Raw genomic sequence first — 16,422 nt, forward strand, 5'->3', positions numbered from 1 at the left:
AACGCTGCACACGTCCACCTGCAGCGGGCCCTCCGACGTCATAAGGCGAGCGCCGATCTCCACCGCAGTGAGGGACCGGTGTACGCACCTGGTGATCGAGTCTGGCTCTCTACCAGAAACCTGCCCCTCCGCCTGCCCTGTCGGAAACTGGGTCGGCGGTTTGTAGGGCCATTTAAAGTCCTGGGAAGGTTGAACGAGGTGTGTTACAAATTACAACTACCTGTTGAATATAAAAGTATTAACCCCTCGTTCCATGTGTCCCTTCTCAGGCCGGTGGTAGCTGGCCCACTCCAAGAAAGTGAGATCAGGGAGACTCCTCCGCCCCCATTGGACATCGAGGGGGCACCGGCGTACTCCGTGAGGTCCATCTTGGATTCGAGACGTCGGATGGGGGGTCTCCAATATCTAGTGGAGTGGGAGGGGTACGGTCCGGAGGAGCGGTGCTGGGTGCCGAGGAGAGACATTTTGGACCCGTCTCTCCTGACGGAATTCCATCGTGGGCACCCGACGCACCCTGCTCCGCGTCCTCCGGGTCGTCCCCGAGGCCGGAGTCGGCGCACGTCTGGAGCCGCGCGTCAAGGGGGGGGTACTGTCACGGTTTCGGCCGAGGCTGCCTCTCTTCCTTGTTCGGGCAGGCTTCGGCGTTCGTTGTCTCCGGAATACTAGCTGCCACCGTTGTATGTTTCATGTTCGTTTGCTTTTGTCTGTTTGTTGTGACACCTGTTCTCGTTTAGCGTAATTAGTGTCCTATAAGTTTCTCGTTGTGTTTGTCTAGTGTTGTGTGTTATTGATTTAGGTCTGTCGTGTGTTGGGCTTGTATTTTGCTATTTCGCTCGGTTGAGCTTCCCTCAAGCGTTTATCGCACCTGTTTAGTGCGCCTTTTGTTTTGTTCGCCTTCGTGCGTAATTTCGCCTTCGGGCAAGTCTGTTCGTATTTTTTCCTTGTTGGAAATTGACTAAAGTCTTTTGGACTATACTTCGGTGTCCTGCGTTTGATTCCACCACTACACCCACCTACAGCATTCGTGACACGTGGCTATTTGAAGAATCTCAAATATAAAATATATTTTGATTTGTTTAACACTTTTTTTGGTTACTACATGATTCCATATGTGTTATTTCATAGTTGTAATGTCTTCACTATTATTCTACAATGAAAAACCCTTGAATGAGTAGGTGTGTCCAAACTTTTGACTGGTAGTGTATATGGCACATGGAAACCAAACGAGGGTGGTCTACGGTGATAGGTTGGATGAGCTGAGAGTGGATGAGGGGTGAGATTAAAGAGCTCATGTTCGGTAATGTATTATTGTTATGTGATTGCTGTATATAAAAGTACCATGTATGTAAAATGTATATGTAAAGTGTGATATGTAAAAAGTATGTACAGTATATGTAGCAAAAAAAGCTGTAAAAATTAAAAAATATATGTTTCCTCTGAAGAGTGGTGGATGGGTTATTATTATTATATTTATTTTTTAAAGAAGAGAGAGAGAGTGATTATCACCCCTCACAAACTCTTTAATCCCCACAGCGGCATCAACATGCTGTCATCTGGACAGCCTCCCATGTTCCTACCTAACCTTTCATTAGACCCTGCCTGTCACTCTGTCAAATCACTTCATTTGCACTTCAATGCAGCAAAGCAGTATTCAAAGACACAGCAGCAGAACTCTTCAAGGAACACAAAGCCAGAAGGTTACACATGTAAGACTGATGACAGTCATGTCACAAGATACTATCCAGACATAGACTTTGTTGAGAAATCAAGTTTGATATGTCAAAAATGAATTGTAGTGTGGTTGAATACATACTAGCACAAATCAAAAACAAAAATGTGTGACATATTACATTTACGTCATTTAGCTGACGCTCTTATCCAGAGCGACTTACAGTTAGTGCATACATTATTATTTTCATACTGGCCCCCCGTGGGAAACGAACCCACAACCCTGGCGTTGCAAACGCCATGCTCTATCAACTGAGCTACCTCCCTGCCTGCCATTCCCTCCCCTACCCTGGACGACGCTGGGCCAATTGTGTGCCGCCCCATTGGTCTCCCGGTTGCGGCCGGCTACAGCAGAGCCTGGATTCGAACCAGGATCTCTAGTGGCACAGCTAGCACTGCGATTAGTAGCCTATGTAGTCAAGTACACTACAATTCAGTTTGACATATTATTTAAACTGACAAAGTGTATTTGTGGAACATCACGTAGTACAGTATGAGAATTTAATCAGACTATTAATAAGTCCCTGTTTATTTTCCTCTATTACTTTTACAGTGACACCATTCATCTAATTGTCCCGATTTACAGTGTTTTGAAATGTTATTTCCTGCTTTCCTCTTTCTCTCACACACTCACACTCTTAGCAGAATTTGGCTAGGCGAAAGCGAACGTCTGTGCTTGCATAGACCTTATCTTAAAAAACAAGAAAGAAGTGGCAATATTACTGTTGTTTATCCCTCTTGAGCCACCATAGCAACAACATACCCAGTAACACTTCCTCAAAATAGGCTGAAAAAATCTGTAAAAAATGTTGACGTTACTGCCGAGGAGGTCTTAGTCGTGCAATTTTACATCTAGCTAAGATGTTTGGTGCAGTAATTCTCAACTGAAAACATTTGCATGAAAACTAGTAGTCCCTCGTTGAATGAGAATAAATAATTAATGTTCCCACTCCTGCTAGCATATTGTTATTCATGTCGGCACCAACGATGTTAGGATGAAAGAGTCAGAGGTCACCAAGCGCAATATAGCGTGTAACTTAGCTAGAAAGATGTGTCTGCATTAGTGATGTGCAGTTTGTGAAGTATTCATTATTTTAGAACGACTCTTTTTTCTGACTCGAGTGTCATGATTCGTTTTTCTGAGTGACTCGTTCATTTTAGTAGTTCATTTGACCTGCTAGTGCTGGCTGCAATGAGTCCTACAGCAGGATTAATACAGGCTCCTCCGGCTCAGCGGCTCCAGAGACATGCTCTGTCTATCTGTCTAACTGTCTAAATCAAAAATCTAATCTCATTTTATTTGCCACATGCGCCGAATACAACAGGTGTAGACCTTACAGTGAAATGCTTACTTACAAGCCCTTAACAATGCAGTGTTAAGTAAAAAATAAATAAGTAAAAAATAAAAATACGAAATAATTAAAGAGCAGCAGTAAAATAAAATAACAGTAGGGAAGCTATATACAGGGGGTACCGGTACAGAGTCAATGTGCGGGGGCACCGGTTAGTCGAGGTAATTGAGGTAATATGAACATGTGGGTAGAGTTAAAGTGACTATGCATAAATAATAAACAGAGTAGCAGCAGAGTAAAAAGAGGGGGTGGGGGGGGGCAATGCAAATAGTCCGGGTAGCCATGATTAGCTGTTCATGAGTCTTATGGCTTGGGGGTAGAAGCTGTTAAGAAGCCTTTTGGACCTAGACTTGGCGCTCCAGTACCGCTTGCCGTGCGGTAGCAGAGAAAACAGTCTATGACTAGGGTGGCTGGAGTCTTTGACAAATGCACGCACGAAAATAGATCATGATAGAGCATAGAGAAGAACAATACATGTTTAGAACTGATAATTGATCGCATGGCGCAAGAATGACTGCAATTCATTGTTTATTGAATGTTATGAAGGACACAGCTTTGTAGAACCAAAACATACACAGCCTCTGGTCAACAAACTCGAACTCAAGAACAAATCATTTGGGGGGCTGCAGTTCGCGTACGACTGTGCTTTTCACTCCCACAGCAGTCAAGCAGTGCATTCCGCCAAGAGTCATTCACAGTCTAGTCCGGTAGGGGCCACAGCTAGACCTCGTTTCAAATGTATCAAGAAATAATCTTATTTGTATGCCTAGCAATCAACAAATGTACATTGTTTAAAGCACACGTTTACAAGTCTCAGTCACAAATGCTCCAATAAGCCCCTACGTTGAATGACGTGAACGAGAGGCTCGTAGAATCGAGTCTTTCAGGTTTTCAGTTCATCGTTCGTCGGTAGAGGGTCCTGCGTGCTCTGGGCATTACTGTCTCAAATGAGTTGAAAGATTCATTCTTTTGACTGAACGAGTTGAAAAGATCAGAGTCAGTAAAAAGAGCCGAACTTACCATTACTAGTCGGCATCGAGTAATTGTCTCTGGCCCCCTCTCAGTTATGGGGAGTGATGAGCTCTACAACAGACTTGCACAACTCAATTGCTGGTTGAAAACTGTTTTCTGCCCCTCCCAAAATATAGAATTTGCAGATAATTGGCCCTCTTTCTGGGACTCACCCACAAACAGGACCATGCCTGGCCTGCTGAAGACAGGGCTCTAACTCCTCTAGCTCCACAATGAGATAGGGTGCAGGCCAGGCAGCAGGCTGTCAGCCAGCCTGCCAGCTTAGTGGAGTCTGCCCCTAGCACAGTCAGTGTAGTCAGCTCAGTTTTCACCTTTGGGACCGTGTCTGTGCCTCGATCTAGGTCGGGGAATAAAGACCTCCTCCATTCCTGCCATTAATGAAAGAGATTGTGATAATACCTCACATCTCAAAATGGGACTACTTAATGTTAGATCCCTCACTTCCAAGGCAGTCATAGACAATTAACTAATCACTGATCATAAACTTGATGTGATTGGCCTGACTGAAACCTGGCTTAAGCCTGATGAATTTACTGCACTAAATTAGGCCTCTCCTCCTGGCTACACTAGTGACCATATCCCCCTTGCATTCCCGCAAAGGCGGAGGTGTTGCTAACATTTATGACAGCAAATTAGAATTTATGTAAAATAAATGACTGCGTTTTTCGTCTTTTGAGGTTTTAGTCATGAAATCTATGCAGCCTACTCAATCACTTTTTATAGCTACTGTTTACATGCCTCCTGGGCTCTATATGGCATTCCTCACTGAGTTCTCTGAATTCCTATTGGACCTCGTAGTCATGGTAGATAATATTCAAATTTTTGGTGACTGCAATAATCACATGGTCCACAGACCCACTCCAAAAGGCTTTCCGAGCCATCATCGACTCAGTGGGTTTTGTCCAACATGTCTCCGGACCTAAACTTTGCCACAATCATTCCCTAGATCTAGTTTTGTCCGGTGGAATAGATATTGTGGATCTAAATATTTTTCTCACAATCCTGGACTATCGGACCACCATTTTATTACGCTTGCAATTGCAACAAATAATTAGCCTAGATCCCAACCAAGGATTATCAAAAGCTGCACTATAAATTCTCTGACAACCCAAAGATTCCTAGATTCCCTTCCAGACTCCCTCCACCTACCGAAGGATGTCAGAGTACAAAAATCAGTTAACCACATAACCTAGGATCTAAACTTATCATTGCATAATACCCTAGAAAAAACAATTGGCACAAGAAACTAGCTCCCTAGTATACAGAAAATACCAGAGCCCTGAAGCAAGCTTCCAGAAAAACTAGTCTTCCGACTAGTTTGGAAAGACAGTACCATGCAATATCGAAAAGCTCTCACTGCTGCTCAATCAGCCTACTTTTCCAACCTGATTGAGGAGAATAAAAACAATACCCCCAAAAAATGTTATACTGTCGCAAAGCTAACTTAAGAGCAACATTCCCCAAGTGAACTTCTTTGACGAAAAGATCATGATCATTAGAAAACAAATTACAGACTGCGTATTTCTCCAAAACTCAGTTGTCCTGAGTCTGCACAGAACTGCCAGGACCTTGGATCAATGGAGACACTCAAGTTTTTTAATCCTGTATCTCTCGACACATTCACTAAAATAGGCATGGCCTCTAAACCTTCCAGCTGTCTATTGGACCCTACCCTAACTAAAGTACTGAAAGAGCTACTTCATGTGCTTGGCCCTCCTATGTTGAACATAATACATCCTCTGGATGTGTACCAAACTCACTAAAAGTGGTAGTAATAAAAGGATTCTCCTGAAAAAGCCAAACCTTGACAAATATATATTTTTTTCTTTTACTATCGGCCTATATCGAATCTCCCATTCCTTTTAAACATTTTAGAAAAAGCTTTTTCTCAACAACTCACTGCCTTCCTGAAGACAAATAATGTAAATAATAATGTCTGGTTTTAGACCCCATCATAGTACTGAGACCACGCTCGTGAAAGTGGTAAATGACCTTTTAATGGCTTAAGACCAAGGCTCTGCATCTGTCCTTGTGCTCCAAGACCTTAGTGCCACTTTCGACACCATCAATCACCACATTATTTTGGAGAGATTGGAAATCCTAACTGGTCTATGCAGACAGGTTCTTGCCTGATTTAGATCTTATCTGTCCGAAAGATATCAGTTTGTCTCTGTGGATGGTTTGTGCTCTGACAAATCAATGGTACGTTTCAATGTTCCTCAAGGTTCCATTCTAGGACCACTATTGTTCTCACTATATATGTTACCTCTTGGTGATGTCATTCGGAAACACAATGTCAACTTCCACTGTTATGCAGATGACACAGAGCTGTACATTTCGATGAAACATGGGGAAGCCCCAAAATTGCCCACCATGGAAGCCTGTGTTTTAGACATAATGAAGTGGATGGCGGCAAATGTTTTACTTTTAAAAGCCGACAAAACAGACATGGTAGTTCTAGGTCCCAAGAATGAAAGAGATCTGCTGTCGGATCTGACAATTAATCTTGATGGTTGTACAGTCGTCTTAAATAAAACTGTGAAGGACCTGGGCGTTACTCTGGACCCTGATCTCTCTATTGACGAACATAGAAAAAAGAACATCGTTTTGTTTTTTTCATCTTCGTAACATTGCAAAAATCGGAAACTTTTTGTCAAAAAATAATGCAGAGAAGCTAATCCATGAGCCTGACGACTCTTGGTTGTCCCCATCCCCAGTCCACCTGGTTGTGCTGCTGACCTGTTCACCGGACGTGCTACCTTGTCCCGGACCTGCTGTTTCGACCCTCTCTCTCTCTCTCCTCCCGCTGTCTCAACCTCTGAATGCTCGGCTAGGAAAAGCCAACTGACATTCACTCCTGAGGTTTTTTCTTCCTAGGTTCCTGCCTTTCTAAGGAGTTTTTCCAAGCCACCGTTCATCTACATCTGCATTGCTTGCTCTTTGGGGTTTTAGACTGGGTTTCTGTATAAGCACTTTGTGACAACTGCTGATGTAAAAAGGGCTTTATAAAATCATTTAACTGGTTGCAATTTGATAGTACTGTTGACCAATCACCGATGAAGGGACGCAGACTTCGACTACTGAACTTTGACTTGCCTCAAGAAAAAACGTTGTGTGCACGAACAGTCGAAAAAAACACTGCCGAAGACTAAAACATCTCAACATTTTGTGATAATATATGCTCAAACTGCTTAGACTGGGAAGCATACAGTAAGCTTAACACTCTCAACACCTTATGACATGTGATGTTTTACCTATCCACCCAGTATATGCTGAGAAAAAGGCCACTCACCACTGAGCTATTTCTGTTCACAGAGGGCAGAGACAAACAGGACTGCTGATGGAGTACTCATGCAGGTGGATAGGATAGATGTTAGACTGGGCTACAAACAACACCCAGTAGGTGTCCATTTAACCATCTGAATGTTAATCAGAAGCGTTTTAGCGCAAATCATATAGCCACTTTTAAAAAGATCATTACATTGTTTTTATATAAATAAAAGTTTTATAACAAAACAGTACTGAAAGCTTTTTAAAGAGTTTGAAGTTGCATTTTTTTAGTGATCCAATTGACATTTTAGTCATTTAGCAGACGCTCTTATCCAGAGCGACTTACAATTAGTGAGTGCATACATTTTTCATACTGGCCCCCTTGAGATGAAAGCTTTGAGTTATTTTATGTCCTTTTAGAATCTTCGCAAGGAGAAGACAGCGATAGCAAAAGCAGAAGAGGGTAGAGAATTGAGAGATAAGAGAAAAACATGAGCAAGAGAGATAGAAAGGGGGAGACACACAGTAAAAATGGATCAGAATGTTGTAGTGGGATAAGAAAGCAAATGAGACAGGCAGAGAAAAGCAGAGAGTGGGATATGCCTTCCAAAGCCAGGAGAATGTTTCCCATCGTTCTGCACATCTCCCACAGAGTGGGGGGAATGACTAACACACACACACCTGTCAAACACGTCATCTCACCACAGGCCTAGCAGCATTGTCACTACAAGGTCTTTCCTCCTAAACCATTATAATTAGTCCTCACCAAACTCCTGCAGTTGACCCCTATGGTGGTACGGGAAATCCCCTGAAAATTACTGCAACATAATTGGAAAAATTAAACAGTCTCTTCAAAACAACAATCTCATTTGATATATCTGGCAAATTAAAATAGTTTAAGGACTAGAAATAGGACCCAAAAATTATGTGTTTTGAAAAAATCATTATTTTAAGTGAATGTTGATCCCTTAAATTTCCCCAATATGTTTTTCCATGGGACAAATAGATTGACTAATTTAATCTACCAACATAACTGTAATTGTGTCAATTTTATCTTTGAAAGTGCACTTTACATACCTCAAAATGATCAATATCATCTCTAGATCCCATCTCTGATCGTTTTCTTTCCCTCATAATTGTTCATATTAATCTTCTGCTCATTTTAGCTGTTAGGCTCAATCTAAGTGCTATGCACAGCCATAGTTTCAAAAGCCAAATTATAACTTCCAGCTCATAAAAATATAATAATAGGAGGTGGCGCTGCGGGGCCTAAGGCAGTAAACATGTCATTATGACTGGAACTCAGATCAACAGGGCTGCCAGGGAGCTCTCCTGGTATACTCATTCCACCCAAACTTCCTCTATTTATGTCTGGGAAATTAAGTGGGAATATCATTACATTTTATATATAAACCCGGGGCTAATCTTCCTGGTTTTGATTACTATGACACTGAGGACAATAGAGGCTTCATCAGCTCCGACATCTCAAGTCCCTGTAGTGTCTATCTAGTGCCGCATTTCCCTAACTCGGTCCTGGGGACCCCAAGGGGTGAAGCTTGGGGTCTTCAGGACTGCGTTTTGGAAATGTTGATCTAGTGAAAGCTAGAGAAATAAACAGAGATAGGTATCATAGAGTATCCAGGGTGAAGTGTAATAGCCACTCCTAAGATGACAACGTGTTCCTATGCATAAGTGGTTCTCCCATTTCCATTAGGGTTGAGATGAGCCTCTGGATCCCAGCCTGTCCACATCCAAGGAATGCACAGGGGGATGGGCACAACACTGGTGCCAAGGCCCACACATTTATGCAACACACATCGCCATGAAATGGAATTCATTGAAAATGCTGCCAGTGGCCAGAGATGACCTGTTCCAGCAGGTCTTCTGGCACTATGGCCTTCAGGAGGACATCGTCTCCGACCGTGGCCCCGAATTCACGTCACGGGTATGGAGAGCCTTCATGGAGAAGCTGGGGGTCATGGTCAGCCTCACTTCTGGGTACCGGCCTCAGTCCAACGGGCAGGTGGAGAGGATGAACCAGGAGCTGGGAAGGTTCCTTAGGAGTCATTGTCAGGACCGGCAGGGTGAGTGGGCCCGGTTCCTTTCCTGGGCGAAGTACGCCCAGAACTCACTTTGTCACTCCACCGGGCTGTCTCCCTTCCAGTGTGTCCTCGGGTACCAGCCGGCCCTGGCCCCGTGGACCCCGAGCCAGACCAAAGCCCCTGCGGTGGCCTAGTGGTTCCGGCGCGCAGAGGAGGTTTGGAACGCTGCCCATGTGAGGCTCCAATGCGCCGTCCGCCGATAGAAGGAGCAGGCGGACCGCCACCACAGTGAGGCTCCCGTGTTCCATCCTGGTGATCACGTCTAGCTCTCCACAAAGGAACCTCCTTCTCCGCCTGCCCTGCCGGAAGCTGAGCCCCCGGTTTGTGGAGCCTTTCAAAGTCCTCCGTAGGGTCAATGAGGTAACATACTGTTTACAGCTTCCCACTGACTACTGGATCTCACCCTCTTTTCATGTTTCCCTAAGGCCGGTGGTTCCTAGTCCCCTGGCTGACGCCATCCCCCACGACACCCCTCCGCCAACCCTGGACATCGAGGAAGGCCCCGCCTATGCTGTCAGATCCCTCCTGGACTCCCGACGTTGTGGGGTTTGGCTACAGTACCTGGTGGACTGTAGCCAAGGTAGAAGTTTTTGGTGAGGGAGGCCCTGCTCTCTCCGCTCCCAGATGCTTACTCCATTTCATTCCGATCTCCTCTGCATTTTTGTAGCCATTTGCTACAGCCTGTCAACTATGCCTCTGCCTATCCCTGTTCTCTCCTCTCTGCACAGGCTACACAAACGCACCACACCGCGTGGCTGCTGCCTCTCCAACCTGGTGGTCCCTGCACGCACCACCCACGTGGAGTTCCAGGTCGCAGGCAGCCTCTGGAACTGCCGTTCTGCTGCCAACAAAGCTGACTTCATCCCAGCCTATGCCAACCTCCAGTCCCTCGACTTCCTGGCGCTGACGGAAACATGGATCACCACTGAAAACACCGCTACTCCTACTGCTCTCTCCTCGTCTGACCATGTGTTCTCGCATACCCCGAGAGCATCTGGTCAGAGGGGTGGTGGTACAGGAATCCTCATCTCTCCCAAGTGGACATTCTCAATTTTTCCCCTAACCCATCTGTCTATCTCCTCATTTGAATTCCATGCTGTCACAGTCACTAGCCCATTTAAGCTTAATATCCTTGTCATCTATCGCCCTCCAGGTTCCCTTGGAGAGTTCATCAATGAGCTTGACGCCTTGATAAGTTCCTTCCCTGAGGATGGCTCACCCCTCACAGTTTTGGGGGATTTCAACCTCCCTATGTCCACATTTGACTCATTTCTCTCTGCCTCCTTCTTTCCACTCCTCTCCTCTTTTGACCTCACCCTCTCACCGTCCCCCCCTACTCACAAGGCAGGCAATACGCTTGACCTCATCTTCACTAGATGCTGCTCCTCTACTAATCTCACTGCAACTCCCCTCCATGTCTCCGACCACTACTTTGTTTCCTTTTCTCTCTCACTCTCCTCCCACACTACTCACTCTGCCCCTACACAGATGGTAATGCGCCGCCGCAACCTTCGCTCTCTCTCTCCCACTACTCTCTCCTCTTCCATCCTATCATCTCTTCCCTCTGCTCAATCCTTCTCCCTCCAATCTCCTGATTCTGCCTCCTCAACCCTCCTCTCCTCCCTTTCTGCATCCTTTGACTCTCTGTGTCCCCTATCCTCCCGGCCGGCTCGGTCCTCCCCTCCAGCTCCGTGGCTTGATGACTCATTGCGAGCTCACAGAACAGAGCTCCGGGCAGCGGAGCGGAAATGGAAGAAAACTAAACTCCCTGCCGACCTGGCATCTTTTCACTCCCTCCTCTCTACATTTTCTTCATCTGTTTCTGCTGCTAAGGCCACCTTCTACCACTCTAAATTCCAAGCATCTGCCTCTAACCCTAGGAAGCTCTTTGCCACATTTTCCTCCCTCCTGAATCCTCCCCCCCCCCCCCCCCCCCCTCCTCTCTCTCTGTGGATGACTTCGTCAACCACTTTGAAAAGAAGGTTGACGACATCCGATCCTCGTTTGTTAAGTCTAATGACACTGCTGGTCCTGCTCACACTGCCCTACCCTATGCTTTGACTTCTTTCTCCCCTCTCTCTCCAGATAAAATCCTGCGACTTGTGACTGCAGGCCGCCCAACAACCTGCCCGCTTGACCCCATCCCCTCCTCCCTTCTCCAGACCATCTCCGGTGACCTTCTCCCCTACCTCACCTCGCTGATCAACTCATCCTTGACCGCTGGCCATGTCCCTTCCGTCTTCAAGAGAGCGAGAGTTACTCCCCTTCTCAAAAAACCAACACTCGACCCCACTGATGTCAACAACTACAGACCAGTATCCCTTCTTTCTTTTCTTTCCAAAACTATTGAGCGTGCCGTCTTTAGCCAACTCTCTTGCTATCTCTCTCAGAATGACCTTCTTGATCCAAACCAATCAGGTTTCAGGACTGGTCATTCAACTGAGACTGCTCTTCTCTGTGTCACGGAGACTCTCCGCACTGCTAAAGCTAACTCTCTCTCCTCTGCTCTTGTCCTTCTAGACCTGTCTGCTGCCTTTGATACTGTGAACCATCAGATCCTCCTCTCCACCCTCTCCGAGATGGGCATCTCCGGCGCGGCTCACTCCTGGATTGCGTCCTACCTGACCGGTCGCTCCTACCAAGTGGCGTGGCGGGAAGCTGTCTCCGCACCACGTGCTCTCACCACTGGTGTCCCCCAGGGATCGGTTCTGGGCCCTCTCCTTTTCTCCCTATACACCAAGTCACTTGGCTCTGTCATATCCTCACATGGCCTTTCCTATCATTGCTACGCTGACGATACACAACTAATCTTCTCCTTTCCCCCTTCTGATAACCAGGTGGCGAATCGCATCTCTGCATGTCTGGCAGACATATCAGTATGGATGACGGATCACCACCTCAAGCTGAACCCTGGCAAGACGGAGCTGCTCTTCCTCCCGGGGAAGGACTGCCCGTTCCATGATCTCGCCATCACGGTTGACAACTCCGCTGTGTCCTCCTCCCAGAGTGCGAAGAGCCTAGGCGTGACCCTGGACAACACCCTGTCGTTCTCCGCCAACATCAAGGCGGTGACCCGCTCCTGCAGGTTCATGCTCTACAACATTCGGAGAGTGCGACCCTGCCTTACACAGGAAGCGGCGCAGGTCCTGGTCCAGGCACTTGTCATCTCCCGTCTGGACTACTGCAACTCGCTGTTGGCTGGGCTCCCTGCCTGTGCCATTAAACCCCTACAACTCATCCAGAATGCCGCAGCCCGTCTGGTGTTCAACCTTCCCAAGTTCTCTCACGTCACCCCCCTCCTCCGCACACTCCACTGGCTTCCAGTTGAAGCTCGCATCCGCTACAAGACCATGGTGCTTGCCTATGGAGCAGTGAGGGGAACGGCACCTCTGTACCTTCAGGCTCTGATCAGTCCCTACACCCAAACGAGGACATTGCGTTCATCCACCTCTGGCCTGCTGGCTCCCCTTCCTCTGCGGAAGCATAGCTCCCGCTCAGCCCAGTCAAAACTGTTCGCTGCTCTGGCACCCCAATGGTGGAACAAGCTCCCTCACGACGCCAGGACAGCGGAGTCACTCACCACCTTCCGGAGACATTTGAAACCCCACCTCTTTAAGGAATACCTGGGATAGGATAAAGTATTCCTTCTAACCCCCCCCCCCCCCCCAAAATTGTAAAGTGGTTATCCCACTGGCTATAGGGTGAACGCACCAATTTGTGAGTCGCTCTGGCTAAGAGCGTCTGCTAAATGACGTAAATGTGCCCTTGAGCAAGGCACTTAACCCTAATTGCTCCTGTAAGTCGCTCTGGTTAAGAGCGTCTGCTAAATGACTAAAATGTAAATGTAAAAAATGGACTGGGAGGGGTACGGTCCAGAGATGCGATGTTGGATTCCGGTGGACGACATTCTAGATCCCAACATCATCTGAGATTTCGACCTCCGCCGACAGGCCCGCTCCTCGCCCTCAGGGCTGTGCCCCTGGCCTGCACCGTCCTGCGGCACGGGTACTGTCACGTCTACTCCCGCTCCGACGCTCGACGTCGCCGGTTTACTATCCACCGGTCCTGGCAACCCATCATGCACACCTGCGCCTCATCATTAGGCACACCTGGACTTCATTACTTCCTCTTTATTTAGCCCTCTGTGTTCATCAGTCCTTAGGCGTTATTGATTCTCTCACGTTCAGTACGCTTCCCATGTTTGTGCTTTTGTATCTGCTCCGTATTAAACTCACCTTCTGCACCTGCTTTCTGACTCCCGACGTATATGTAACACAACCCTCTAATATGTATGACAAGGCCTGCTGCGGAGGTTAGTACAAGGCGAGTGGCCAAGAGTACATCCACCACTTTAACGGTTTCACAACAGAGCGCAGTGGAAAGTAGAGTAGCAGAAGATTGAGTCATTTTGATTCATTAAGTATGCCAAAATTAACACTCAATGCTACAGGTACTGTAGACTAAAGGATGATCTTAATGATATACAGGCAACATTTTTCAATGGTTCTCTTCTATTAATATAAAAATAGCATGATGAGCAGGACTAGTAAGAGGATGGATTCTGCTGGTCATGTGGTCTTATCTTGGCTTTTTTTCCAACTCACCTATTATCTGCCATATGATGTAATGAAAGTGGCTTGGCTCCTGTATGTTATGGTTGGTTAGCTTGATTGGATTGTTGCTCCCAGGTGCCGTAGAAAGAAAATAATTGTCAAGAAAACTTAGATGGGGGGGGGGTGAAACTAAAGAAAAACGTTAAAGGGAAATTCCACAACTTTCCAACCTCTTAATTATCTCTAGCTCAATACCATTATCTACATATGTGAAAACGGCTTCATTTCAAAAATAAGTTAAGTTACTAAGTTCTACCCGACGACATCAAAAGTATAAACATTAAAAAAATGATTTTCAAACTCTATGAGATTCGCGGTGATGTGGGGAGCAAAATAAATACTCTCCCTCTGGCTAGAAACTAGTTGCAGGTTTTGAAACTCACTTTTAATCCTACCCTGTAATGTCACAGAATTTGAGGACATTTTGTTATATTTTTAACCACAGATCATAGAAACATTCAATTTTCACATACAGTTGAAGTCGGAAGTTTACATACACTTAGGTTGGAGTCATTAGCTCGTTTTTCAACCACTCCACAAAAATCTTGTTAACAAACTATAGTTTTGGCAAGTCGGTTAGGACATCTACTTTGTGCATAACACAAGTAATTTTTCCAACAATTGTTTACAGACAGATTATTTCACTTATAATTCACTGTATCACAATTCCAGTGGGTCAGAAGTTTATATACACTAAGCTGACTGTGCCTTTAAACAGCTTGGAAAATTCTGGAAAATTATGTCATGGCTTTAGTATCTTCTGATAGGCTAAAATATATATATTTTTCACCTTTATTTAACCAGGTAAGCCAGTTGAGAACAAGTTCTCATTTACAACTGCGACCTGGCCAAGATAAAGCAAAGCAGTGCGATAAAAACAACAACACAGAGTTACATTTGGGGTAAACAAAACATAAAGTCAAAAATACAACAGAACATATATAACAGTGTGTGCGAATGTAGTAAATTATGGAGGTAAGGCAATAACTAGGCCATAGTGCAAAATAGTTACAATTTGGTATTATGGAATCGTGGAATGATAGATGTGCAAAAGATGATGTGCAAATAGAGATACTGGGGTGAAAATTAGCTAAATAAATAACAATATGGGGATGAGGTAGTTGGATGGGCTAATTACAGATGGGCTGTGTACAGGTGCAGTGATCGGTAAGCTGCTCTGACAACTGACGCCTAAAGTTAGTGAGGGAGATAAGAGTCTCCAGCTTCAGAGATTTTTGCAGTTCGTTCCAGTCATTGGCAGCAGAGAACTGGAAGGAATGGCGGCCAAAGGAGGTGTTGGCTTTGGGGATGACCAGTGAGATATACCTTCTGGAGCGCAGACTACGGGTGGGTGTTGCTATGGTGACCAGTGAGCTAAGATAAGACAGGGATTTGCCTAGCAGTGATTTATAGATGACCTGGAGCCAGTGGGTTTGGCGACGAATATGTAGTGAGGGCCAGCCAACGAGAGCGTACAGGTCACAATGGTGGGTAGTATATGGGGCTTTGGTGACAAAACGGATGGCACTGTGATAGACTACATCCAATTTGCTGAGTAGAGTGTTGGAGGCTATTTTGTAAATGACATCGCCGAAGTCAAGGATCGGTAGGATAGTCATGTTTGGCAGCATGAGTGAAGGAGGCTTTGTTGCGAAATAGGAAGCCGATTCTAGATCTAACTTTTGATTGGAGATGCTTAATATGAGTCTGGAAGGAGAGTTTACAGTCTAACCAGACACCTAGGTATTTGTAGTTGTCCACATACTCTAGGTCAGACCCACCGAGAGTAGTGATTCTAGTCGGGTGGGCGGGTGCAAGCAGTTCGGTTGAAGAGCATGCATTTAGTTTTACTAGTGTTGAAGAGCAGTTGGAGGCTACGGAAGGAGTGTTGTATGGCGTTGAAAATCGTTTGGAGGTTTGTTAACACAGTGTCCAATGAAGGGCCAGATGTATACAAAATGGTGTCGTCTGCATAGAGGTGGATCCGAGCGTCACCAGCAGCAAGAGCAACATCATTGATATACACAGAGAATAGAGTCGGCCCGAGAATTGAACCCTGTGGCACCACCATAGAGACTGCCAGAGGTCCAGACAACAGGCCCTCCGATTTGACACATTGAAATCTGAGAAGTAGTTGGTGAACCAGGCGAGGCTGTCATTTGAGAAACCAAGGCTATTTAGTCTGCCAATAAGAATGCGGTGGTTGACAGAGTCGAAAGCCTTGGCCAGGTCGATGAAGACGGCTGCACAGTACTGTCTATTATCGATCGCGGTTATAATATCGTTTAGGACCTTGAGTGTGGCTGAGGTGCACCCATGACCAGC

Source organism: Coregonus lavaretus (genome assembly GCF_964263955.1).
Source record: "Coregonus lavaretus genome assembly, chromosome: 20".
Taxonomy (NCBI): Eukaryota; Metazoa; Chordata; class Actinopteri; order Salmoniformes; family Salmonidae; genus Coregonus; species Coregonus lavaretus.